This window comes from Chiloscyllium plagiosum, unplaced genomic scaffold, assembly GCF_037043375.1.
Source record: "Chiloscyllium plagiosum isolate Xiang-an unplaced genomic scaffold, Cpla_swu_hap1 HiC_scaffold_20, whole genome shotgun sequence".
Classification (NCBI taxonomy): Eukaryota; Metazoa; Chordata; class Chondrichthyes; order Orectolobiformes; family Hemiscylliidae; genus Chiloscyllium; species Chiloscyllium plagiosum.
In genome coordinates, this window is record NW_028270158.1 from 74,863,848 (window position 1) to 74,891,663 (window position 27,816).

Sequence of the window (27,816 nt, forward strand, 5' to 3'; positions counted from 1 at the left end):
ATGTACTCAGTAACATATTAGTGATTTAGACCAGGCTTCTCACTTGCATTTGACTGACATTTGACTTAACTCTAGTTTTTGTACCTTCGTGGAAATGCTGGGGCTGGTTTCCTGGAGGCTGGGTTTTAAGCTACTGTGGAAATTCATGAAGACCAGAGGCTTTGGTGACCCAAGCCTGGATGAAACATGGTGACTGTAGTTGCAGCATCTGGATCTGCAACATGACCAACAAATAGAGCACAGGCTGCAGAGAGGGGAATCTCTGTAAAATGGGATGAGGGAATAACAATCAGATCAGCCATGGTTTTGAAAAACGTTGGAGCAGGATTGAATGGCTCGCTCATGCAACTTATTCAGATATTCCTGTTAGTAACAAACCAATTTCCCTTTTCTCCCAGTGTCCCAGACTGGTGGGTAGTGAGTCGCCTCCTCCTGTTCCTGGGGAACAGAAATCTGGGGCCTCACTAGCCTCCAGATTTCCCTGTATCCCAGTCTCGAACAATTGAGTGACTGCCTCCTGTTCCTGTGTTCCGGTATCGTGTAGTTGAGTGTCTACCTCCTGTCCCTGTGTCCCAGTCTGGAACAGTTGAAAAACTGCCTCCTGTCCCTGTTTCCCAGTCTTGATCAGTTGAGTGACTACCTCCTGTATCTCCCTGTTCCTGAGCAGCAGTTACAATGCTCTGAATGATGTCACAAGGTTAAGAAAGGACTTGATAACAGGGAATTTCAAACTTGGAGCAGCATTACACAAAGATATCTAGAAACTTCTCCACCAAACATTTTATGCAACTGTTACTTTATTCCTGTCTCCTTTTATAAACAGGGTGAAACGTATACAACAGTGCAGTGTTCCGACAATACTCCCACATACAGGGAAGACAGATTATAAAGATTGAAAGATTTATGGTCTATCCCTCAGCAACCCTCATCCATTTCATCCAAACCAAGTAAATGTTCCCTTTTATTGTGTTATGTAAAATGATGTAAGGAACTGGTTAACTGAACCTGTTTGTTTGGTGACTGTCACTAATGTCAGTCTCCATGGATTCTAATTATCCCAGTGGAGGGTTTCCATCTTTTCATGATAAAAGGGCTCCATTCAATATGTTATCCCATGGTATGGGCGGGAGAATCACCGATAGTACTAACTGGGATCGACTGCTCCAGAGAGAGGGAGAGATCAGAAACTGAGAACATTGGACTGGAAAGTTCCAACAGTAGATCAGAATCTGAGAATGTTATACTGGAATGTTACAACAATGGATCAGAATCTGAGAACATTCGACTGGACAGTTCCAAAAGTGGATCAGAATCTGAGAACATTTGACTGGACAGTTCCAAAAGTGGATCGAAATGTGAGAACATTCGACTGGACAGTTCCAGCAGTGGATCAGAATCTGAGTACATTCGACTGGAATGTTCCAACAATGGACAGGAGGTTCTCCTATTATGTTTGGATTCTTTCCACATTTTATTGGTGGCCGTTATCATTGCGGATCAGATATGCACTTTACATTATTTGATGTTTTTATTATCCTATCCTGGCTATTGTTGGTGTCCCTGGTAAGTTTCACTGTCGATATATTGTTTGCATTAACCATGTGCGACTGTATTACTGTTCTTTTCATTTACTCTACTCTAAGCATTCACGCTCCAAACCACAACAAACAACAGTGAACTTGTTCATTCTTTCTCTCCTTCTTTAGTTCTGGCACTGTGCCTTGTTGGCTGACCTACTCACTTTCAGGTATGAACCAGGATTCATTGCATCACTGCGCTTGCTATTTAACTATTGAAAGCTTGGAGGTCAGTGTCTTTTGTTCTGGATGCAAACTCCATTTCCTTCCTCTGACTCCATCTCATCCCTGGCCAATAACTGAGGCTGAAACAGAAGAGTCACAACTACGGTGGTCCCTTTGACCACAAGCTGATTACTGACACTATATCCAGACCATTCCTAATTTTAACTATTGACAACTGTAGATTATACTTCACTGGTTCATCCCATCTGCTGTTTGAACCTTCTGCTGTGAAACACAGTCTTAATAAAGCCAATGATCTGCTGCTGCTTAACCAAATCTGAGTTGGTATTCCATGGCTTTTATCTAAACACAGACCAATATCCCATCATTCCCGTACGGATTGCTTTATATTGTTGCTGGGTCTGGCAAAACCTTTACTTTAATATTCACAAGCACGTCGTCACCTCTGTCTATGACACGGTCCTCAGTCTCCCTCTGTTAATGACAAAAAGCCCTGTCAGTTTTTCACATTCAAACTGATTTCCTCTATGCCTATTCTCTCTCAAATAGCAATTTACAAATCTACTGCCACCAACACACACACACATACACACACACACACACACACAAAACAATCTCTTGCCTTATATTTCGGCAGTCGAGATACAGAGTCATACATTTGTGGGAGCCCATTTACTGTCACTCACTGCATGGGTTACAAATCTTCCCGTGCAAGACATTTCTGTAGTGCAAGTATAGTAGCAATATACTGGCAAAGGTTTGCAATGGTCCCCATGCTGGGCAGGTAGAACAGTTTATAGAGTAGTCCACGAGCATGGTGTGCATAGCTTGCCATTCTGGCGGGTCCCTTGTCCCAGTTTATGGTGCCTGGGATGGTTCTGTGAGGCAGATTCACAATTTGATGTAACTAATCATTTCAACTGATCTGACAATAATTTTATTGAATGCTCTCATCCTTGTGATTCGACCCCCCATTGTCTCACTTCTCCAGTTACTCCCACACCTCTGTCTCCTTATCCATATTTTCACAACATGTTATTAGTTAATTAATTGTTTGTTTTGTGTACCTTTCCCTGGTGTTTTTTTTTTGGCTCCCAAGTGTATCGAGTGCTGGCATTGTGAAGCTCAGAAACAATGAAATGGCATGTGGCGGGCTGTTTCTCCAAGTTGGAAACGGGGTCCCAGCAGTATTGAGACACGTCTTTGAAACTTGGTCTGTGCCTGACCACTGAAAGCCTGTGTTTGTCCCTCTTACATGATTGTGCGGTTCATCACATGAGGAAACCCCTCGAGTAATACTCTCAAGTAACAGGTCTCTTACTTGGAGCTGAGGGGCTTCTGAATGACTCCTGTTATGGAAAGGTTAGTGGAGGGGCTGGGGATGGTTTTCTGGAGTTTGTACTGTGAGCGGCCTCAGATATTCAGGGAGACCTGAGGATTTGATGACCCAACTCTGGATGGAGCATGGGGAGTGTTGTTACAGCATCCGCGTCTGCAACATGAACAACAAATGGAGCAGAAACTGCAGAGACGGGAAGCTCTGAAATCACAGAGTGTGTGTGGGGAAAGGGATCTGCTAAATCTGCCTGTGTTTTAACGAGGAGACACACATCCTTTCCCTCTTCCCTTTAAATACCACCCAAATTCACCCTCTCCTCCCCGCACACAAACACACTCCCCTCTCTCACACGCACGCACACCCTCTCTCTCCCTCCAAAAGACTCATATGCTCACCCTCACTCTCTCACAAACACACACACACTCTCTCTCCATTCCACAGACACTCCAAGTTGTTTCCAAACACACACACGCACACACACACTCTCCCCTCTCTCACACGCACGCACACCCTCTCTCTCCCTCCCAAAGACTACCATGCTCACCCTCACTCTCTCACAAACACACACACTCTCTCTCCATCCCACAGACACTCCAAATTGTTTCCAAACGCACACACGCACGTGCACACAAACACGCAGACACATCGACACGCACACACGCACATCTAATATGTAAGATTAGATTAGATTAGATTACTTACAGTGTGGAAACAGGCCCTTCGGCCCAACAAGTCCACACCGACCCGCCGAAGTGCAACCCACCCATACCCCTACATTTACCCCTTTAACCTAACACTATGGGCAATTTAGCATGGCCAATTCACCTGACCGGTCATCTTTTGGACTGTGGGAGGAAACCGGAGCACCCGGAGGAAACCCACGCAGACACGGGGAGAATGTGCAAACTCCACACAGTCAGTCGCCTGAGTCGGGAATTGAACCCGGGTCTCTGGCGCTGTGAGGCAGCAGTGCTAACCACTGTGCCACCGTGCCGCCCACAAAGATGAATTTACATTTGCTGGATTTTATTTCCAGATGCATTATATTTTCTCAAAAAATATACAATTTGTAGACAGTCAGTCAATGTGATATTTTATGAACTCCTACTTTGGAAATAAACCCAGTCTGATTCCAGTTGAAGACACATACAGACCCCAAACAAGACCGCATGCCTTAAATACGTTGTCTTACTGGAAGGGTCACCTCCTTTACATTGATAATACCTGAAGGTATCTCCAGGCAGGAGTTGAAAGGAACTCTGGAATTTGCATATTCTTCAATCAAAACCTGCATCTCCATTCTAACCGAATTAAGATTTAGCAGCCATCTTAGATGTTTTCAATTCATGTGCATGTGTTGTAAAAGCGTTACATCTTTTCCTAATAATTTTTGTGCCTAAGGTCTTCTCTCTCTAACACCTGACGAAGGAGCAGGACAATGAAAGCTTGTGTTTTCAAATTAAGCCGGCAGACTATAACCTGGTGCCATGCGATTATTGACCTTACTCAACCCAGTCCAAAGCTAGCACCTCCATATCATGGTTTTTATTGGTTAGCCAATTTTCTCTCCAAGCAAATAAATTGTCCCAACCCCATGTGGTCTTGTCTTGCATATTAATCTTTCGTCAAGCATGTTATGCATTGCCTTCTTGAAGTCCAGATATAATACATCTTTCAGATCCCCCTTATTCAACTTGTTTGTCACACTTCTGAATACGAAAAAGTTAGGAAAATTATTCAAGTATGATTTATCCTTAATACAATCATGTCGACTTTGATGGATTGTGGTTTGACTTTCAAAGTCTCCTGTTGTTAATTCCTTAATAATAGATTTGAACAATTTGTCTTCAGTCCCAATCGTTTGCTCATACCTTTCCATTCCCGAGTGAAGTTGGTTATTCTAAGTTCTTCCCCTTCCATAATCTCGACAGTCCGTTTCAATTCCTGTGAAATAGGCACGAGGCTGTGAAAGATCGGCTCCAATTGCTGTGTTCGGGGCATGGATGGCTGATTGGACTCATTCTGGTCCTGCTTTACACACACGATGGGCTGAATTTCCACCTGGTGTTCCTACACGACAGCTTCGATGTCTTGCATGTCCTGCGCCTGTTCCTGACCAAGCCACTTAAGATATCATTGTCCTCATACTGTTGCACAATGACAAGTTTGGAAACTTATGCAATCTCCCTGCTATTATGCCACGTTTTGAGTTTTGAATTAAGCAGGTAGGTTGCGTTGTCCACAGTAGGTAGCTCAGTGGTTAGCACTGCTACCTTCCAGCACCAGTGATCTGGTTCAGTTTCAGTCTCGGGTCACTGTGTGGATTATGCACATTCCCCCTGTGCCAGCAAGGGATGGCTGTCGGGTACTGCAGTTTCCTCCCAAAGTCCCAAGATGTGCCAGTTAGGTGCATTAGTCATGGAAAATGTTAGGTTGCAGAGATTGGGTTAGGAAGGGGGTGAGGGAGTGGGGTTTGTATGGTATGGCCTCCAGAGGATCAGCGTGGAGTCGATGGGTCAATGGTCTGCTTCCACACTATCGGGATTCTATGATTAACACTTTCATTGCAGAAATCAGTTGAGGGAATAATATCTGAGTTAATACCAATACTCTTTCTTAGTGAGGAGATTAAATCTGTGCACATTACTCCAGATGTGATCTCACTAAGACCCTGTACAGCAGCAGCCAAACTTTACGAGCTTGTTGTAAGCTTCCCACTCAGGTTAGAGCAGGCTCAGCTGTCACGGGAATACACAATTTTGTTGAAAATGAAAGGTGTGCTGACCTTCATTTCAGGATGTTTTGAGTACAGGAGTAAGGGTCTCTTACTGCAGCTGGACAGGCCCTTGGTGAGGCCCCATCTTGAACATTGTCCAGTATTGTGTACAGTTTTCGTCTCCTTACCTAATAAAGGAAAAACCTGACATTGAGGAAGAGCAGCGAAGGATGACCAGACTGATCTCTGGGATGACAGGCTTGTTGTGGGAACAGAGTTTGGGCGACTGTGCCTGTATTCCATGAGGTTTAGGAAAATGGGTGAACTATATAAAACTCTGACATGGCGAGATAGATTGGAAGCAGTGTAGATAATTCTCCTGGGTGAGATGTCCAAAACATGGGCTCACAGTGTTGGGTACAGACAGGCCAAAGTGCGTTGAGATGAGACTAAATGTCTGCACTCAGAGACTGGTAAAACTGAGGAATTATTTCCCTGATCAGGCTGTGAAAGCTAAGGTACTGAATATAAATAAGGATTTCAAGACACAGAATGGGAGGGGGGGAGAGTGCAGGAGTTTGGTTGTGGAGGTATAGAATCAGCAATAATTACAGGCAGTGATCCAATACTGTGTCAGCTGTGTTCCTGTGGAATACTGTAATATAGAAAATGGTGCAATATCAATAATGGGACCAATGGGAAAAAGAGGCTTCGGTGCAAACCCACAAAATTACCAGTAAAAATCAAAACAAAAATAATAGTCAGCCTAACACAAACAATAGCACAGGCAACATAAATATTTAAACTGTATATTGTAAGGAGTTAGTGCAGTAAATGTCACACTTTAACACTACAGTCACTGACTACAGCACTGTACCTTTCACCAAGATCTTCACCAGAAATCGCAAGGGCTGACAGACCACGTGATGCCGATGCGGCATTCCAGTTCTCTCCAAGATATTTCCCTCCCCGCTTGAAATAAAATTCCTTCTAAATGTAGACCACAAATCCCACATTCAGGCACAGTTTCAAGGCTTGCAGAGCGGCTTACATTCCTGCTTTATCTGAACACACTGAGTGTGAATTTGGCAAACAGCGGGATCCTGAGGCTGGGATTTGCTGTTCAACTGGTGCCAGAGACGGACTCCCATAACAGTGAACGGGAGCTCGCTTTATAAAGACAGGGGCACAATTCACTAATTGTGTTGCAGCGAAATTGCGTTTAATAAACACACCTTATTGGATAACTGCCTGTATATTGAATGGAGGATCAAAAGCGAACAAAGCGAATACAGTAGTTCATATTTTATATGTTCCGATGTTTAAACATACTAAAGGATATGAACACTGTCTGGGGAAAACTGAATTGAGGAGATTATCACCATGAACTCGAATGGAGGATGCTCAGTGTGTTGAATGACCTACTCCTTTCCCGAAGTTTCCGTGCAGTCTGTGGGAAAGCTCTGTAAATGTTGCCACCAGATCACAGATGTTAGGAAGGAGGTCTCTGCAGGGTCAATAGGATAGTGTTTCCCGTTCCAATACTGAGGCTGGTGCCGGGTGATCTGTACGGCTTTATCCTTGAAGACCTTGGAGCAGTTTGATACAATAGAGTGTCTTGCTTGGCCGTTTCCGAGACCATTGTAGAGTTTTCCACATATCTGTGTATCTGGAGTCACTTTTAGGTCAGACCAGGAAAGCACCCGAGATTCACTTCCTGAAAGTACATTGAGGAAGGAAATTGGTGTTTACAATCGACATTTGCTTCAAGGTGACTGTTAATGACTCCAGGTTTTACATATCGATATTTTATTAATTATAACTTCCACCAGCTGCCAGAGCATTAGCCTGGTCTGGATTAGTAATCCAGAGATATTTCCACAACAGCACCATCTCCACATGGGGACCTATCTGAAACCACACTGAGCAGGTTATTTCTGTGCTGCTTGACAGATCTGCCAGAAAGAACTCCCACCAATATGACCATTGCGATGGGACTCAGGGCGTGGTAAATGGTCAGACTGTAGTTATTCCCTTGTTATGGGATTGGACGTAGCCGAGTTACTTTCCAGATTGCCAGGGAGATGTCAGAGTTGGAGCTGAAATGAAACAGCTTCCCCAGGGACACAGCTTGTTCTGCAGCACATGTCTTCAGTCCAATTGCAGGAATGGTATCGGGGCCCATTGCCTTTGTTGTATCTACTGTGTTCAGCTGTTTCTTCATGTTACATACTGTGAATCAGATTGACTAAAGACTGGCATATGTGATTCCGCGGGCAGCATGGCGAGGGTGAGGTCAATCATCAACTCAACACTTCTGGCAGAGGACGGTGCAGATAATACAACCATGTCTTTTACACTGATTTACAGGGCTGTCCCGTTATTTAGGATGGTGATATTTATGGAGTCCTCTCCTCCAGTGAGTTGTTTAATAGTCCAGCGACATTTATGTCTGGATGTGGCAGCACTGCAGAACTTCGCTATGATCTGTTAGTCTTGGGATCATTTCGTCCTCTGTATCAGATGTTAGAGGTGCTGTTGCGAATATAACCAGTCAAGTGCGGTAGCCTTAATGGATTGTCATCAGGTTTAGGTACACATGGTACCGACCCTATCATGTTCACCCACACTCGACGCTGAACCATAGATCAGCTTGATGGTAATGGTATACTGAGGGATTATCCTGGGGAAAATGTTACAGATTGTAGTCGAATACAATTCTGCTGCTGCTGTGATTATACCGCATCACATGAATGCCCACTTTGAGCTCCAATATGTTCAATTCAATTCAACTGACTATCCCTCAGATCACACCAAGACCCATTCACCCATCAGCTCTGTATTCAGTGTCTTAACCTGGTTTCTTCCATTTTCCTATTCTGATTCTGCTGAAGGTCTCTCTCTGGTGTCGCGCCTCCAATTTGTTACTTTACTCAAACCTCTTAACATATGCATCTGAATCTTTTCCATTACCCCAATGCCATCTTCTGTGTTTGATGTGAATGTATTCCCCTCTGTTTCTCTAGCTGAGCATGATTAAGAGCTCTGCAGTGTCAGTGATGCCAGCCTTATGCAATTTCAGATCAAGGAATTTGTGCACCTTGCATTATCGGTCACTTCCCAGTGCATTCCATGTGAGACAGAGCGTTTGAGCAGCTTTAACACACGTCTATGGAACTTGGACAAAAATAAAAATTGCTGCGAAACTCAGCAGATCTGGCAGCATCTTGGGGAGTGAAAGCAGAGTTAATCTTTCAGGACCAGTGACCCTTCCACAAAGCTCCCATTTTCTCCTGCAATTTTGCATTTTCATTTCCAGTATCCATAGTTATTTGTTTAATTGAAAACTTGTTCTGAGCCTATTCATTTCTAGAGAAAGTCAACAGGTCTGGCATCATCTGCAGAGACAGAGAAACAGAGTTAGCCTTTCAGGTCCAGTATGACACTTCTTTAGAACTGAAAAGGATTGGAAAATAAGCTTTATAATCCCGTGACAGATGTGGGGAGTGGGTTGATGGGTAAAAGAGGGTGTGGCAAAAGATAAACATGCTTTTAGTAGTGGTGAACGAGAAGATCATGTGAAATAGCTTTATATTAAGATGTGAATGGGGAAAAGGGGTTCTCTCGATTGAGTGAAAGATAAAGAAGATGCAACCACACAAGATCATAGGGAAGCCAGGGGGGAGATTGTACGGAAACTGGAGAACAGTTATAATGGGGTCAGACTGTGAAGTTATGAAATTGTACATTAACTCCTAAAGGCTGTAACGTACGAAAGTGTAAAGTGAGTTGTTACTCGAGCTTGGGTTGTGCTGCCTTGGAACATTGCAGCAGGCCAGGGCTGAAATGTTAGTAGAAGAGCAAGGTAAGTTATTGAAATGGGAAGCAATGAGAAGGTTAGGGTTATTTCTGCAGACAGAGTGGGTGTGTTCCTCAAATCAATCTCTATTTGTTCTCGCCAATATAAAGAGACTGCATTATGAGCAGCAATGACAGGAGATCAGATTTAAAGTTTACAAGTGAAATGCTGCTTCACCTGGAAGCGATGTTTGGGCCCTTGGACAGTGAGGAAGGAAGAGGTGAATGGACAAGTGTTGCAGCTTCTGTAATTGCATGGGATGGTGCGATGGGGGAGTGGGGAAACGTTCAGGGTGATGGACGGTGACACAGAGGGAACGGTCGCTGTGAAATACTGACAGTGGGCGGGAGGGGAAGATGTGTTTGATGATGCTGTCCTGCTGGAGATGGTGGAAATGGCGTAAGATGAATATGTGAATATGGATTCTCGTGCAGGAGAAAGTGTGGACAAGGAGGAATCTATCATTGTTCTGGGATGGAGGGGATGGATTGAGGGCAACACCGTGGGAGATAGGACAGTCATAGCTGAAGGCCCTGTCCACAAGAGTTCGGGGATTTCTGGTTTGATGGAAAAGGAGGTCACGTTCGACGCAGCTCACAGGAATGTGGCATCGTCAAACAGAAACAAAAAAGATGCAGAAACTTGGAGAATGGAGTCAGCCTCCGCTGATCTTTTGTTCAGCCACTGGCAGAAGTTCCCCCTGAATGATTGAGAAGAACCAGGCATCTAAATTGAGGATTTCTGCCTCACATCTGGTCTGAAGTGGAATGTGAAAATAGACCCAGAGGTAGGCCAGTGAGTATACGTGAGCAGACATTCAAAAAGATATCCCAAACCGCTCAGTAATTAATATTTCTGTTCAAAAAGAAGAACTCGATAATAAGATGAAGCACCCATGGTTGCCACAGGCTCTCAAGGATACAATTGATGAGCATTAGTGGAGAGCCAGATTTAGGATATTTATTTCAGGGACCAGAAGCAGATGCTAGGCATGAATCTCAGCTCTGCTTCCTGAATTCCCCCAGAAACTGGTGCCATTGCTGCTCCATCCTCTTCCCTGCTGGTGTCCCTTCTTGATTCCAGGTTCTCCCTCACAAGTTACAGAGTACAGTCTCTTACATTATGGTCCCTCCCCACTTCACCTGGAACTCTTTGATCAAGACAACCTACTCTGCAGTAGCATCAAGCTGCGTGTAGTGCTGCCACATTGCCTTTGGTCTAAGTGTGGCTCGGCCTCTCCATTCATGCTGTTTTACACCTCCCACACATCTCACTCGGAAAGTTTCCTTCTTTGAGTAAACCTCTCCCCCTTTGCACTGAATTCACACTGTGATCCAAATTGCAAAAGGTATACTCAGCCTTCACCTCAATCTGCTCAAGGCAACTGCAGGCTGACCGTGTGGTATAAGAATTCCCCTTCTTACATTGTTCAGGCCAGTGAGGCGCTTTCACTGTAGAGATCATCACCCCATTTTGGGCAAAGCAATTCAGGTGTTTGACCTCTTATTGGTACTCGTAACAGTTTCCTGCTGCCTTAGTATTATAACATGGAGAAAAAACAAATCACAGTATGAAGCTTGGGCTGAATGTTATTTACCTGTCATTTGAATAATGTTTCATATTTTCAGTGTTTATCTTTAAATGCTTGTTCGTAAACTTAGTGTCAGATAGCGTGTCGGAGGTTGAGGGATGACATTGTAGAAGTTTATAAATTAATGAGAGGTATGAATAGAGTGACCAGCCAAGGTCTTTTCCATGGGATGGGGGAGTTCAACCATAGAAGGCATAGGTTTAACGTGAAAGAGGGAAGATTTGAAAAGGACGAAGGGCAATGTTTTCACACAGAGGGTGATGTGTGCATATGGAATGAGCTGTCAGAGGAAGACTGGGAGATGCAAGTACAGCTACAACATTTAAAACTCATGAGGACAAACATATGAATGGGAAACGTTTAGAGGCATATGGACAAAATGCAATCAGATGGGACTGGTTTAGTTTGGAAAACCTGGTCAGCATGGACAAGTTAGACCAAATGGTCTGTTTGTGCACGATAAGACTGTGTGAATCTAGAAAACGAGGAAAAGGGGAGAAAAGACATGATGTAGTAAATTGGCAAGAAATACAAAAACAAGCAGCATGAGCTTTTCCGAGCATATAAAAAAAGTTCAAGATGAGTGTGTGACCTTAGGTGAAATTAAGTCAGGAAAGTATATTGAGGATAATTGGAGGGTGTGACTGAAGAATTGGCTGCAGGGAGCAGACAGATAATTAACACCAATGTTTTACATCTTTCCTCACAGGGGAAGGGACAGTAAGTATTTCAATGATGTAAACAAAATAGTAATAGGAGGGAAGTTCCTGAACCGTGTCTAACAAAAGGAACAAGGATTTTTCGAACTGGTAAGAGTAAGAGTAGATAGGCCAGCAGTAATTCACAGCTGGTTTTAAAAGAAATGGTCACAGCCTTGGGGTCATTGCTCCCTCTCTATCAGATATTAGTTCTGCTGTTTGTTAATGTAAGCAGTAAGTGCGGTAGCTTGAATGGGTTGTCATCAGGTTTAGGTACACACGGTCCTGACCGTGGCAGGTTCACCCACACTCATCACTGAAGCGGAGATCGGCTTCATGGTAATGGTAGCCTGAGAGATTATATTGTGGTTGAATATAATTCTGCTGCTGCTGCTGCTGCTACTACAGCTGCTATGATGTGCAGCATCACAAGAATGCCCAGTTGGAGCTGCAATATCTGCAATACAATTCTCTAGTCTGTCCTCATTCGCACGGGGACCCAGTCACCCTTCTCCCCTGTACACAGTGCCCTATCCAGGTTTCTGATGTGGGAATGCTTCCTTTTTTAAAAAATTCTCATCCTGTTTGAGTATCTTCAGGATGCTATGCCTCCAATTTGTCGCATTCCTCAAAAGCATTTAACGTTTTCACCTCCAGTAATGCCATCTTTTCTTTAAAGCGACTGTGTTTCCCTGTTTCTCTCCATGACCATGATTAAAAGCTCTGTAGTGTCGGTGATGACAGCCTTATGTAGTTTCAGAGCAAATGAATTTGTATACCTTGCATTATCATTCACTTCCCGGTGTATGGCGCTCCATGTTGGACAGGGCGTGTGAGCAGCTTTGACATACATGTTTGGAACTTGTTCAAAACCAGAAATTGCTGAAGACAGTGACAAGTCTGACAGCATCTGTAGAGTGAAAGCAGAGTTAATCTTTCGGGTTCTGTGACTGTTCCTCAAAGCACCCAGTAAGTCCAACAATTTTTGTTTTTATTTCAGATTTCCTGTATCCAATGATCTTTTCTATATTGAAAATGTATTCTGTAACTTTTCATTTTTGAAGGAACCCAGGGGTCTGGCAACATCCGCAGAGACAGAGAAACAATGTTAATGTTTCAAGTCCAGTGCAAATCTTCTTCAGACGTGTAAAGGATTGGAAAGTGAGCGCTTTAGTATCTTGGCAGAGGTGGGAAAGAGTGTTTGGAGGCCCAGTGTGAAATACAAATGGTCTTAAAATTGTGGTGAAAGAGACAAAGATAGGAAATGGGTGTAAATTAATGTGTAAATATTTTAAAAAATTGATTTTCTCTGTTGAATGGAGCAAAACAAGACACGAACTTAGGGAGCCCAGGAGGGAGAGTGTACGGAAAATGGAGAACAGCCATAAGGGGTTCAGGCTGTGAATTTATGGAATTGCATATTAACTCCTACAAACTGTAACGTACAAAAGTGTAAACTGAGGTGTTACTCGAGCTTGGGCTGCGCTTCATTGGAACATTGCAGGAACCTGCATTTTCTTAGAATCCCGACAGTGTGGAAACTGGCCCTTCAGCCTAACGGGTTTATACTGACCCTCCAAAGAGTATGCAAACCAATCCCATTCTCTACTCTAATACTATACACAGACCCTTGACTATTGCACCTAACATCAACATCGGCAATTCAGCATGGCCAGTTCACGTAACCTGCACAACTTTGAACAGTGACAAGAAACGAGAATACCCAGAGGAAATCGAACCCAGTTCCCTGATGCTGTGAGGCAGCAGTGCAAACCACTGAGCCACTGTGCCATCCAGGACCGAACAATTATAAGGCCACAACTCTATACGAGCAGAAATGAAGCCATTCGGACCATCAAGTCTGCTCCGCCATTCGATCACCACTGACAGATTGTCAACCCCATTTTCCTGCTTCCTCTCAATAATCTTTGATCCTCTTGTCAATCAAAACTTATCTGAGTCTGTTTTAAATATCCTAAATAGAACGTAAATCATAGAACAGTCCAGCACAGAACAGGTCCTTTGGGCCATGATGTTGTCCCGAAATTTAATCCTAATGTAAAATGTAGTAATTTAACCTACTCACCCCTCAACTCATTGCTAGCCATGTGCATGATCAATAGTCGCTTAAATGTCCCCAATGACTTTGCTTTCACCATCAGAGCCGGCAATTCATTCCATGCATTCACAAGTCTCTGCATAAAGAACCTACCTCTGACGTCTCCCTTTTACCTTCCTCCTAATATCTTCAAACTATGACTTCTCGTACTCGTCAATTCTGCCCTGGGGAAAAATCTCTGGGTATTGACACTATCTATTCCTCTCATTATTTTGTACACCTCGATCAGCTCTCCTCTCTTCTCCTGTCTCCAGAGAGAAAGATCCAAGCTCGTTCAACCTTTCTTCATGAAGCGAGCCCTCCAATCCAGGCAGCATCCTGGTAAACCTTCTTTGCAATCTCTCTAAAGCCTCTGAGCTTTCCAATAGTAGGGCGTCCACAACTGGACGCAATATTCCAAGTGTGGTCTCACCAGGACTTGTAGAGCTGCAGAAAAACCTCACGGCTCTTAAACTAGATCCCCCTATTAATGAAAGCCAAAACACCATATGCTTTCTTGACACCCTATACACTTGGGTGGCAACTTTGAGGGATCTATGCACTTGCGCACCCAGATCTCTCTGTTCCTCCACACTGCCAGGAATCCTGTCTTTCATACTATATTCAGGTTCCGAATTTGACCTTCGAAAATGCATTACTTTGCATTTATCCAGGTTGAACTCCATCTGTCAATTCTCAGCCCAGCTCTGCATCCTGTCTATGTCGCGCTGCAGTCTACAATAGCCCTCTATACTATCGACGTCACCTCCAACCTTTGTGTCATCAGCAAAGTTACTAACACACGCCATAACCTCCTCATCCAAGTCATTTATAAAAACTACAAAGAGCAGAGGCCCAAGAACACAGCCCTGTGGGTTCCCTCTCAACAATGTCCTCCAAGCAGAATACTTTCCATCTACAACCACTGTCTGCCTTCTGCCAACCAGCCAATTCTGAATCCAGATAACCAAATCTCCCTGTATCCCATATTTCCTGACTTTATGAATGACCCTTCCATGGGGAACCCTATCAAATATCTTGCTGAGGTCCACATGCTCCACATCCACTGTTCGACCATCGTCGACCTGTCTTTACACCTCCTCAAAGAAATCGATAAGATTTGTGAGGCATTGCCTGCCCTTCATGAAGCCATGCTGACTGCCTTTAATCACACTATGCTTTGCCAAATAGTCATAAATCCTATCCCTCAGAATTTTTTCCAAACTTTGCTGACCGCAGACGTAAGACTGACTGGTCTCTAATTGCCAGGGATTTCCCTATTACCCTTCTTGAAATAAGGAACAACATTTGCCTCCTTCCAATCCTTTGGTACGACTCGTGTGAAGAGTGAGAAGGCAAATATCCTCACCAGCGGCTTAGCAACCTCCTTTCTTGCTTCCTGGAGCAGTCTCAGATAAATCTAGTTTGGCCCTGGGGATGTATCTTAATGTTTTCCAAAATTGCAAGCACATCAACTTCATCAATCTTGATCTGGTCAAGACTGATCTGGCCCAGCTCCTCTAAGTTTCGTTTACAACAACTTCATTTTCCTTGGTGAAAATCGAAACAAAAAACTCATTTAGGGCTTCCCCTATCTGCTCAGACTCCACGCATAAGTTCCCTAAGCTAATCCTGGTCGGCCCTACCTTCTCCCTGATTATTCTCTTATTCCTCACGTATGAGAAAAATGCCTTTGGATTCTCCCTCATCCTTCCTATCAAGCCTTTTTCGTGCCCCATCATGGCTCGCCTCAGTCCTTTTCTGAGCTCCTTTCTAGCAAGGCTGTGATCCTTTAAAGCTGTGCTCGATCCTTGCTTCCTCCATCTTACGTAAGCTGCCTGCTTCCTTTTTACGAGACGTTCCTATGTTCTCGTCATCTAAGGTTCTTTAATCTTGCCCCTTCTTACCTGTCTCAGAGGAACAAATTTGTGTATCACTCGAAACAACTGCTCCTTAAACAGTCTCCACATGTCTGCTGTGCCCTTTCTGTGGATCAATTGCTCCCAGTCTGTACTTCCCAACTCCTGTCTGATAGCATCATAATTTCCTTTTCCACAGTTAAATATCTTCCCTCGGAAACTGCTCCTTTCACTCTCGCAGACTATGCTATATTTGAGGCAGTTGTGATCACTTTCGCCAAAGTGCTCTCCCACCGTTAGTTCTGACACCTGTCCTGGCTCGTAGACGAGCATCAAATGCAAAATAGCCTCTCCCCTCAATGGTCCGTCCACATACTGAGTAAGGAAACCGTCTTGAACACACCTGACAAAAACGGCTTCATCCACATCATCTGCACTTAGGAGGTTCCAGTCGATATTGGAAAAGTTGAAATCACCCATAACTATAACCCTGCTACTTGTGCATTTTTCCAGAATCTGCCCGCCAATGGGATCTTCAGTCTCTCTACTGTTATTAGGTGGTCTGCAGAAAACCCACAAATGCAGTAACTGATCCCTTGTTGTTCCTAACTTCCACCCATACTGACTCAGTAGACAAACATTCCTCAACAACCTTCATTTATGTCGCTCTGACGCACTCTCTGATTAACAATTCTCCACCCCCTCCTCATTTTCCAGCCACCTTGTTCATTTTTAGATTAGATTAGATTTCTTACAGTGTGGAAACAGGCCCTTCGGCCCAACAAGTCCACACCAACACTCCATAGAGCAACCCACCCAAAACCATTTCTCTACATTTACCCCTTCATCTAACACGATGGACAATTTAGCATGGCCAATTCACCTAATCTGTACATCTTTGGATTATGGGAGGAAACCGGAGTACCCGGAGGAAATCCACAGGGAAAGTTTGCAAAATCCGCACTGGTAGTTCCCTGACGTAGGAATTGAACGTGGGTCTCTGGCGCTGTGAGGCAACAGTGCTAGCCATTGTGCCACCTTGCTGCGCCGAAACGCTTTTAAACGTTCTAAACCCTGGGAAATCAAACAGCCATCCCTGCCCCTGCGAAACATACGTCTCCATTATGGCCACGACATCATTGCACCAAGTACGGATGCATGCTCTAAGTTCGTCACTCTTATTTCGGACAGTCCTTGCATTAAAGCCGACGCACCTTAACCGATCCCTTTGTTTCATCGCGTGAGAAACCTTCCTGATAGATTCAATATATCCTGTCATTGTCCCGGCTGCAAATCACCCACTCTCAGACATGTGGTCTTATTCCTACCCACCTGCCAAACTAGTTTAAACACGCCAGAATCAGTTTAAACAGGCCATTTGTGCCACTACAGTTCAGGTGCAACCCGTCCTTCATATACAGGTCCCACCTTACCCAGAAGGTATCCCGATGGTCTCGGTATCTGAAGTCCTCCCTCCTGCACCAGCCTCGCAGCCACGTGTAAAGCTGCATTCGCTGACTATTCCTCATCTAACTAGCTCGTGGCACTGGTAGCAAACCTGAGATCACTTCTCTACTCGTCCTGCTCTTCAGCCTCTAAACTAACTCTCTGTAGTCACTTTTCAGATCCTCAGTCCCTTTCCTGGCTATATCGTTGGTGCCAAATGATTTGGTTTCCACAGCCTTCTGTGATAAGGAATTCCACAATTTCACTATCCTCTGGCTAAACACGTTTCATCTTATCTCCGTTCTAATGGGTTTTCCCTTTGCTCTAAGCCTGTATCCTCCTGCTAGTGCAAACGTCCTGCCAGTTTTGTCTGTATCCAGGTCATTCAGTATTCTGTAAGTTTCAATTGGATCCTCCCCTCATTCTTCTAATCTTCACCGAGTATAAACCCAGGGTCCTCCAACGTTCCTCATGTGTTAAGCTTTTCATTTCTGCTGAACCTTCTCTTGACACACACCAAGGATAACCCATCTTTCCTGAGGTATGAGGCACAAAATACTGGAAATGTGGTCTGACCAGAGCCTTAGAAAGCCTCAGAATCCCCATCATTATATCCTACTCCTCTCGAGATGAATTACAACATTGTATCTGCCTACTTAACTACTGACTCAACCTGCAAGTTTATCTAAGGTGAATCCGGCGCTTGGAATCCCATGTCCCTTTGTTACTCAGATTTCTGATTTATTCCCATTTAGTAAATAGTCCATGCCTGTATTCTTCATACTAAAGTGCCTGACCTCACACTCTCCCACATTGTGTTCCATCTGCTACGACTTTTCCCACTCTCCTAAACTGTCGAAATCTTTCTGCAGGCTCCCTGCCTCCTCAATACTATATGCCCCTCCAGCTATCTTTGCATCATCTGCAAACGTAGTCAGAATGCCTTCTGTCCCACCACTCAGATCATTAACCTAGAAAGTGAAATGTTGTGGTCACAACACTGACTCTTGTGGAACTCAGCTAATCACCGGCTGCTATCCTGAGAGGGACAATTTTATCCTCACTATGCCTCCTGCCAGAGAGCCAACCTTTTATCCATGCCAGCACTTGGCCTCTGACACCATAGGTCCTTATCTTACTCTGCAGCTTCCTGTGTGATACCATATCAGAGGCTTTCTGGAAGTCCAGATAGGTAACTTTCTCTGGTTCAACGCGTCGTTACCTCCTCAAAGAATTCTCATTATCCTGACAGCAATGTAGGTTATTGAAATGGGGAGCAATCGGAAGGAAAGGGTCATTCCTACAAACAGAGTGGAGATGTTCCTCAAAGCAGTTTCTGTTTGGCTCACTAATGTAAAGGAGACTGCATTGTGAACAGCAATGACAGGAAACTGGATTGAAAGAGTACAACTGAAATGCTGCTTCACCTGAAAAGTGTGTTTAGCTCCTAGGACAGTGAGGAGGGAAGAGGTGAATAGGAAAATGTTGCTGCTTCTGCATTTACATGGGGAGGTACCATGGGGGTGTGGGAAAGTGTTCGGGGTGATGGAGCGTGCCACAGAAGGAATAGTCTTTGTAAAATGCTGACAGTGGACGGAAGGGGAAGATGTATTTGATGGTGCTGTCCTGCTGCATACGGAGGATGATTCTGTGAATGTGGATTCTAGTGCAGTAGGAAGTGAGGGCATGGGGAGATCTATCATTGTTCTGGGAAGGAGTGGATGGAGTGATGGCAGAAGTGAGGGAGACGGGACAGTCACAGCTGAAGGCTCAGTACATCAGAGTGAGGGGGATTCTCGTTTGAGAGAAAATGATGTAATATAGGAAGCTTCCCACTGGAATGTGGCATCATCGAACAGAAATCACAGAGCCAGAAAATCTGAGAGAATGGAGTCACTCTCCATGTGTTCAGCCACATACACAGGTTCGCCCTGAATGACTGAAAAGAGTCAGATATTTCAAATGCAGATTTATGTAATATATCTGGTCAAATACGGAGTGTGAAAATAGACACAGGTGAAGGTCAGCAGATGTGTGGGGGTGGGGAAATATTTCAGCAGGTACTGCTTAATAACACCCAGCTATTATTGACTCTGGTCAAAAAGAAGATGATATGAAGATGTGAAGATGAACCACCCATGATGCACAAAGGATACTAATCAATCACAAACTAAAGAATTCAAATTGGTGAGTTCTCGCGTCGGCCACATTTGGGAAGTTTACTCTTGGAACCAGAAGCAGATTGTATAAAACAAAATACAATGAAAAATATTTCAAAACTGGCAAGAAATACGAAAAAGAAACTAACCACGAGAGTTTTCCCATATCGAATAAAAAACGTTCATGATGTATGTGTGACCCTTCGAAGAAAGGCAGGAAAGAAATTGTGGGACACCTGCAGGATGTGACTGGGGAACTGGTTTCAGGGAACAGGCAGAGAATTTAAAACAGTATTTTACATCTTTTCTCTCAGGGGAAGGCACAAAGAGTTTCAATATTATAAACAAAATTGTAGTCAGATGAAAGTTTTTGCACTGTCTCTAACAAAACGACCAAGGCTTTTCTCAAACAGAAAAGACCAAGGGTAAACAGCTGATCAGCAATTCATAGCTGGTTTTAATAGAAGTGGTTACAGAGTGACTGGTGGAACTGTGTGAAATATTCAATAACTCTCGGGATTACGGGAGTGTTCCAGTAAACTGGCAGAACTCCAAAGTGGCGCCTGTCTTCAAGAAGAGAGTGAGTCTTCAAGTGTTTAGGTTCTCCCTTTGTCTGAATAGTGGAGCATATTTGAGAGAATTAATGGCCTCATGATGCACTTTCATCCTGAGTGATTTCGAAAAAGTAAAACTCTGCTCCTTCCTCTGATGTGTTACATACTGGGGAATGAACATTTTGCTAAAGTTGAATTATTTTGAAAATTATCTGGAACATCGTACAAACGACATCATCCAGAGAATTCTAGAAACTGTACTCATTACAACATTTTATAACCATGTGGGGATATTGCACAGGTGTGTGTGAGAGAGAGAGAGAGAGAGAGAGAAGGTGCAGCATTGTAGTGGTGAGAGTGCTGGAGCCTTATTCTGGGGAAGGCGCTAACAGATATACAGTGAGTGTGAGAGAGTAGAGAGAATACGGTGACTCTTATCATGACAGAGCAGGAAAGGTGCTTTTCCAGTATTGCTAGGCTTTTCTTGGACCGCAGATACTGCACTGAGCTGGGTGATGTGCTCAGACCATGCTCGGTGGGTCTCGTGGTGCGGCTCTGTCTGGGAAGTAAATAGTCCCTTTCTGTACTAGACTATTCACCAGGACCTCCGTGCCCCTGTCGACAAGCCCCTGTGGTGTAATTTCCCCTTATCTGCCATGCTCGGTAAACTATGCAGGGCAGCTCCAAACTGGGAAAGCTCAACCGTGTGCCCATTGGCCTTTAAATGATGTCAGCAGTACCAGGGATCACTGAATATCCAGGGACATCCGGGAGATAGTGTGTGCCTCCAGCCATGATGCATGGGATAATCTGGCTGGTATTGAATGAGAGGGACACCATGGGGTGGGGTGGATATTTAATGAGGTGAGTTCGATAAGATAGCACCAGGAAACTAGCTCTGCCTCGTGCAGACAACCCCTCTGTCACACTCAAGGAAAATGGCACTGAGACAAATTATTGTTCGATTCAGCCCAATGAGTCGAAGTTTCTGCTGATCCTACTCCCAGTTACAAATCTGCAGAACAAATGTTTATCCAAAACTCTCCAACATCTTAACTTACACCAATGTCCTGCTCACCCATCATTCACGGAAACAGTGGCCTATATTGCAAGATGCTATTGAAATGTTTTCATTTCACAATTTTAAACCTACCATCAGATCCTTCTTTGAAATTCTCTCTCAATCTCCCCCTCTCTTTTAAGCAAGCTCTTCCCATTTGTTGGTATTTAAACTGATTCCCCCGCCATCTGTTGCTGGCAGTGAGTTTCACACCCACAGCACTCCTGTGTTATGCCACAATGGAGATATGGAGCTGTAAATGGAGGGAGCTGCACATCCTGTCACTTTCAGCATGAGCTGCAACTTTCCCCATGCTGGGCAGTGATCTAACACAGTGTTACTGAGCAATGCAGTGATTGGTCTACACAGCTGTGTATGCTGGGAAGGTAACTGCTCCAGGTTAATGGATAAATTCACTGCTATTCGCTGCACAGCTCCCCATGCTGAACAGATATCCAATCCGTTTGTATAAAACAATGCCTTTGTGTGTTCTGCACAGCGCCCTGTGCTGAACAGATATCTAGTCCAAGTTTATGGATCAATGCACTGTTGGACCAATACGTCGTGAACTGGTGAGCTCTAAACAGTGTTCGATCCTGGACGGATTGCTGAGCAGTACACTAGCCTGGTCTACGCAGTACTTCATGCTGAGCAGGTATCTCATCTGGGCTTATACGTGTCCGGGCTGGATCTGAGAGGTGGATTGAGTATCTGATATAATTCCTGACATGATTATCACTCTTCCAGCTCGGCCCATTCCGCTGGTAAATGTGAGATGCTGTGTTTGAGATAGAGTTTACTTAGTCAAAATATTCGACATTAAGCAAAACACAATTTATCCGAAGACTGCCACGAAAAGGCAACAAAAGGAAGAGGAACTTGCAATAACATAAATCTGTTGGAAAACTTGGCAGAATAATAGTTTATTTAACAGCTATACAGTAACTACTCCAATATTGTATCATCCAATAAGCACACAAATGTCAAAAAAGAAATGCAGGAAACAGATTGGCTGACATGCAGTTCTTCAATCCAAGAGGAAAGAACATCAAAAGACAGTTCCGAGAGAAATCACAGAGACAGTGTGTAGCACCCGGAAGAGATTTACTGCCTTCCAATCCTGCTGAGACTCCAGCAATAACTGGCAAAATGTAAAACTAAGAATCCTGGTTCTGTGAGAGTTTGACCATCACTCCATAGGACCAGGCCGCAGCTGCAAGAACACAAGGAATGGACTGCAACTACACCGCCTATGGCTCTGTAGGTGTCTCTCAAAAATGGCTAAATCCACATAAGCCGTTAAATGCTGTACAGACAAAAGTCAAAGTTAAACATTAATAATTAAAACGAAAAGATGCAGCAGGCCTGGTGATCAGACACAGACGGCCTCGGGAGCCCAGCAATTCCTATACTGCCAAAACATAGCAGAATCATCAAGCTTGTGAAGAGAAATAATTATGTCTCTCCCTCATCTCTATGTTTACAACTGGAGATGTGCCATGAGCCCAATAATCAGCGATATCAAAATCCCACCCACACCAAGTATTATTGTGATATATCAGAGTTGCTGTAAAATGGGTTAACTGGAGCTGTTTGTTCAGTGACTGTGATTAATGTCAGTCTTCCTGGACCTAACTGGGTCACTGGAGGATTTCCCTCTTCCATAATTAGGGACTTCTTTCACCTTGTTATGCCAAAGTATTCGGGGCAGAGTCAACCTCAACAAGATTGGGATCAGCAGCTACAGAGAACGAGAGAGAGATCAGAATCTGAGAACATTAGAATGGTCCAACAATGGATTTTAATTTGAGACCATTAGACTGGAATGTTCCAACAATGGAAACGAATCTGAGACCATTAGACTGGAATGTTCCAACAATGGATCAGATTCTGAGAACATTAGAATGGTCCAACAATGGATTTTAATTTGAGACCATTAGACTGGAATGTTCCAACAATGGATACGAATCTGAGACCATTAGACTGGAATGTTCCAACAATGGATCAGATTCTGAGAACATTATACAGGAATGTTCCAACAATGGATCAGGATCTGAGAACATTAGACTGGAATGTTACAACAATGAACAGGAGTTTATCCTGGGGTCTTTATTGGCTTTCTCAGGATTGGACATGGTTAGAGTTGCGGATAGAAGCCGTACTGATGACTATTCAAGCTGGGTACTATCCCATCCTCGCTATTATTAGTGTTCCTGGTAAGTCTATCTCTGTCAATTCTATAAATGATGCTGAATGTTATTGCTATGCTGGTCGATTATATTTTACAAATACAGAAACTTTCAGTCACAAACGCCACTTTCTTCTCATGCATTTCCAAACTACTTAGTCATAAACATCTGAGAAGGTAAAAGACTGTTCGGAACCTTGAGTCTCCATTTAGCGTGAACTGTTTTATATCTCTATATTCTCTCTGTCATCAAACCTGCTTCTTAATATCCCCAATCTCCAGATTTGCCTGAGTTCTGTTGCTGACTTCGCCATCATCTACCCCTTCGTTAACGACAGATTTTATGACTCCAGTTCTCTTCTGACCTCTATTCCAGTTACAAAGAGTTTGACCACAAACTTGTTCTTGTCTCTACAGTTATTTCACAAGAGGGACTCTTAAACAGAGTAATAATGCCACTGACCGTGTAATTCAGAGGCACAGGTTATGACTCTAAACGCATTGTCTGAAATCCTATCACAGCTAATGACTAAATTTAAATTCCAATATCAAAAATAGGAATGAAGCCTAATTTCACTCATGGCAATCATAAACCACCAGGATTTCTTTCTTATTTTGTTGATAACCTTTGGTAAAGAAACCTAACATTTTGCCCTGTCTGAACTAAGTGTCACCTCAGATCCACAACAATGTGGTTGCCTCCATATTGCCTTGACAAATGGCCCCATTGTCAAGGACAGTTAGGATGGACAACAAATACTGTCCGTGCCAGTGATGCTGGCATCCCGCGAAACAACAACAACAAGAAAATGTGGATGCTGGCGATCTGAAATAAAATTCTCCACAGTCTGAAAGAATGTTGGAAAATCTCAGCAGTTATGGCAGTGTGTCGAAAAAAAAACAAATAACGTTTCGAGTTCAGTGAACCTATCAAATCTGAATGCAACTGCGAAATAATATTATTATATCAGGGATGGATGGAAGGGTGAGCGGGAGGTTTGTGTTGAGTGGATGATGTCCAGCAAGAGAGAGAAAGTGAGAGTGAAAGAGAGAGAGATGGAGAGAGAGAGAGAGAAAGGAAAAGCAAACAAAAGGATTGCTGATGATGGACTGGAAGGAAAACAGAATGGCAAGTTATTCTACCATTTTCCCTTTTCACATATTCCTGAGTATCATATTTATTATGGGATGTCCCTGCTTACCTTGAGTTATGTTCCCTCTATCTCTCGTCACTGAGTGTGGTGATCAACTCCATCAGCAATGCTGATAGTCGCTGAGATATAGAGAAGCGTAATGTTCCATTGTCAACTGCTTCTTTGGAGAGAGGAACTGTTACTGTGTGACTGTGCGGAGATATAGGAGCTTTCTCAGCCAAGAAGAGAAACTGAGGAGCTGAAAAATGTATTGCTGGAAAAGCACAGCAGGTAAGGCAGCATCCAAAGATCAGGAGAATCGACGTTTCGGGCATGAGCCCTTCTTCAGGAATGAGGAAAGTGTGCCATCCAGGCTAAGATAAAAGGCAGGGAGGAGGGACTTGGGGGAGGGGCGTTGGAAATGCGATAGGTGGAAAGAGGTTAAGGTGAGGGTGATAGGCCGGAGAGGGGGTGAGGACGGAAAGGTCAGCAAGAAAATTGCAGGTCAGGAAGGTGGTACTGATTTAGAGGGTGGGGATTGAGACAAGGTGGGAGGAGGGGAAATGAGGAAGCTGGAGAAATCTGAATTCATCCCTTGTGGTTGGAGGGTTCCTGCTGGAGGAAGAGCACCTCATCTTCCGCCTGGGAACCCTCCAACCACAAGCGATGAATTCAGATTTCTCCAGCTTCCTCATTTCCCCTCCCCCCACCTTGTCTCAATCCCAACCCTCGAAATCAGCACCACCTTCCTGACCTGCAATTTTCTTGCTGATCTCTCCGTCCTCACCCCCTCTCCGGCCTATCACCCTCACCTTAACCTCTTTCCACCTATCGCATTTCCAACGCCCCTCCCCCAAGTCCCTCCTCCCTGCCTTTTATCTTAGCCTGGTTGGCACACTTTCCTCATTCCTGAAGAAGGGCTCATGCCCGAAACGTCGATTCTCCTGATCTTTGGATACTGCCTGACCTGCTAAGCTTTCTCAGCATCGCATTTGTCAGCTCTGATCTCCAGCATCTGCAGTCCTCACTTTCTCCTAGAGAAACTGAGGAGACCAAGGCATTTTCAATACTGAATGGCTGCATTGTAGGTATGGGGAATTCACTTGCTGTTGTCATCTGGAAAGTCAGTGGAGACTCTGTGGACGGTGTTCTCAGGATAGTGATGTCAGCTACTGGGTTCATTCAGGGATTCACGATGGTCTGGGGACCCCACTCTGAATACTGCATTTACAGTGTGTCTGGGTCCATGATAAACAAATGGAGTTGAGACTACAAAGAAGGGACGCTGTATAAACAGGGAGGAGCGAGGCACTATATTTTCCTCTCTGGAATTTCCAGGCACATTTGTCTAAGCTGCACCCATTCAGGTGTAAGGTGTAAAGCCAGCTTGTTTCAAAATTGAGGTGGTCACTGAGCTGCATTCCCTCCTTCAGTATAACCTGTGTTCTCACACCAGTAGCAGGACTGCGCTGACAATCACGATGAATTAAACTGGATTGATTCTGGAACTTTGCAGGCAGCAGTGGGTAATATATCCCCAATCTCTGAAGTGCGGTCCTCCAATGTATTCACGAGTTGACTGAATCCATCTGCCTGCTGAGAGGAATGCATTGGTTCCATCTCCACAGGGGAAAGTACAGAAATTAATTTCCAGCGATATTAGGGAACAGAGGGACTGGTGGAAATTGGAAGCTGCAGGAAATCAGAATTAATGAAGAGTAAATTATTGAAAATCTCATTGAATCGAAGTTTCTTAAGTTGCTGCATCTGATGAGCTACATCTCAGAGTGATTGAGATGAGAACAGAGCTAGTGAAATAATTACTGATTATTCTTCAAAGCTAGTTAGATTCTGGAAAGGATCCTGCAGGCTGGACAGCAGCTATTCTCAACCTAAATATTTAAAACAGGATGGAGAGGGAAAACAGGAAACTAAATAATTTGATGTCAGCTGTGAGAAAAAATATTGGAAACTTTTATAAGGAACGTGACGAATAAACACTTGGAGAATAATGATATGATTTGGTACATTCGGCCGAGATTCAGGAAAGGGAAATGATCTTTGATAAACCTGTTTGTGGAGATTGTCCGTTGTGACATCGACAGTTGAGAATCAATGCGAGTGGAGTATTTGTATTTTTAGAAGACGCTTGACATGTTTGAATACAGGTGAGTGGGGAATGTTAGAGTCCATGGGTAGGTAGGGGTGGAATATATACCACATGGATTAAAATTTGATTAACGGAGATACAAGAAGAATGCTGTTTTACTCTGGACTGAAGGATTGATGCGTGGCAGCAGGATCAGTGTTTGGGCAATAGCTGTTCATAAGGTATAAAAATGATTCAGATGTGAACAACAAATATAATCATGTACAGTTATATTTATTAAATGGTAGAGAGGTTGGCGAGTGCTTTTGTTGAAAAGGACCTGTATGTCCTTGGTCATAAGTCACTGACAATTCATACAAGACAGGAAGTAAATGATGTGTGGGTCTTCATGAAAAATGATTGAAGTACAAATGTTAGAATATCTTTCCCACTGATCGTGTTTTGTTGAGAGAGTAGTTGGTGCATTGTGTAAAGATTTGGTCTGCTTTATAAACAATGATCGCTCTGTCACTGAGAGAGTGCAAAGTAGTTCGACCAGACTAAATACTGGCATGATGTTACCATGAGGAGAGAGTGCAGTAACTATGTGTTTAATCTGTAGCGCTGTGAGAGAATAAGAAGTGGAAGCTTGATGGGTATGGCCAGAAACTCATTATGTCCCAAACAGCTGAATGGGGTGGAAATGTCATACCTTTCGTTGGATGTTTGATTCACGACAGTTTACATGCATCTGCAGAACCCCCACGTCGATTGACAACGAGGTACAGGCTCTGAATGAACTCTGAACACTTTAATGCACAGTTAGTGTGTGACACTGCATTGAATGTCACTTTGTACACGATCCTGCCAGCAGCCAAAATACCATCATTCTGAAACAGTTAGTTATTTCCCAATGGCTTCTGACCTCCACGGAGACCATGGGTCTGCCTTCTTGGAGATGGAAAGTAACTTGGAGAATGGCTAAAAAATGTTGTCTTCATTCCGACTGCCAGAAAACCATGTTAAAGTAACACATATGTATCATGAGTAATTAAGTCATATGGATCAATTTGGAGCAGTCTGTCTGTGCAGCCCCTGCTCCATTTGTTTGTGATGTTGGAACATCTCTGACACCTTCCTGTTCCTGTGTTAGTGGCTTGACAAGCTGAATAACCTCTTCCTGTTCCTTTGTAAGTGACTCCGGGTGTGAAATGGTTCTTTCTGTTCCCATGTACGTTACATGTGGGAGAGAGCAGACTCCCTG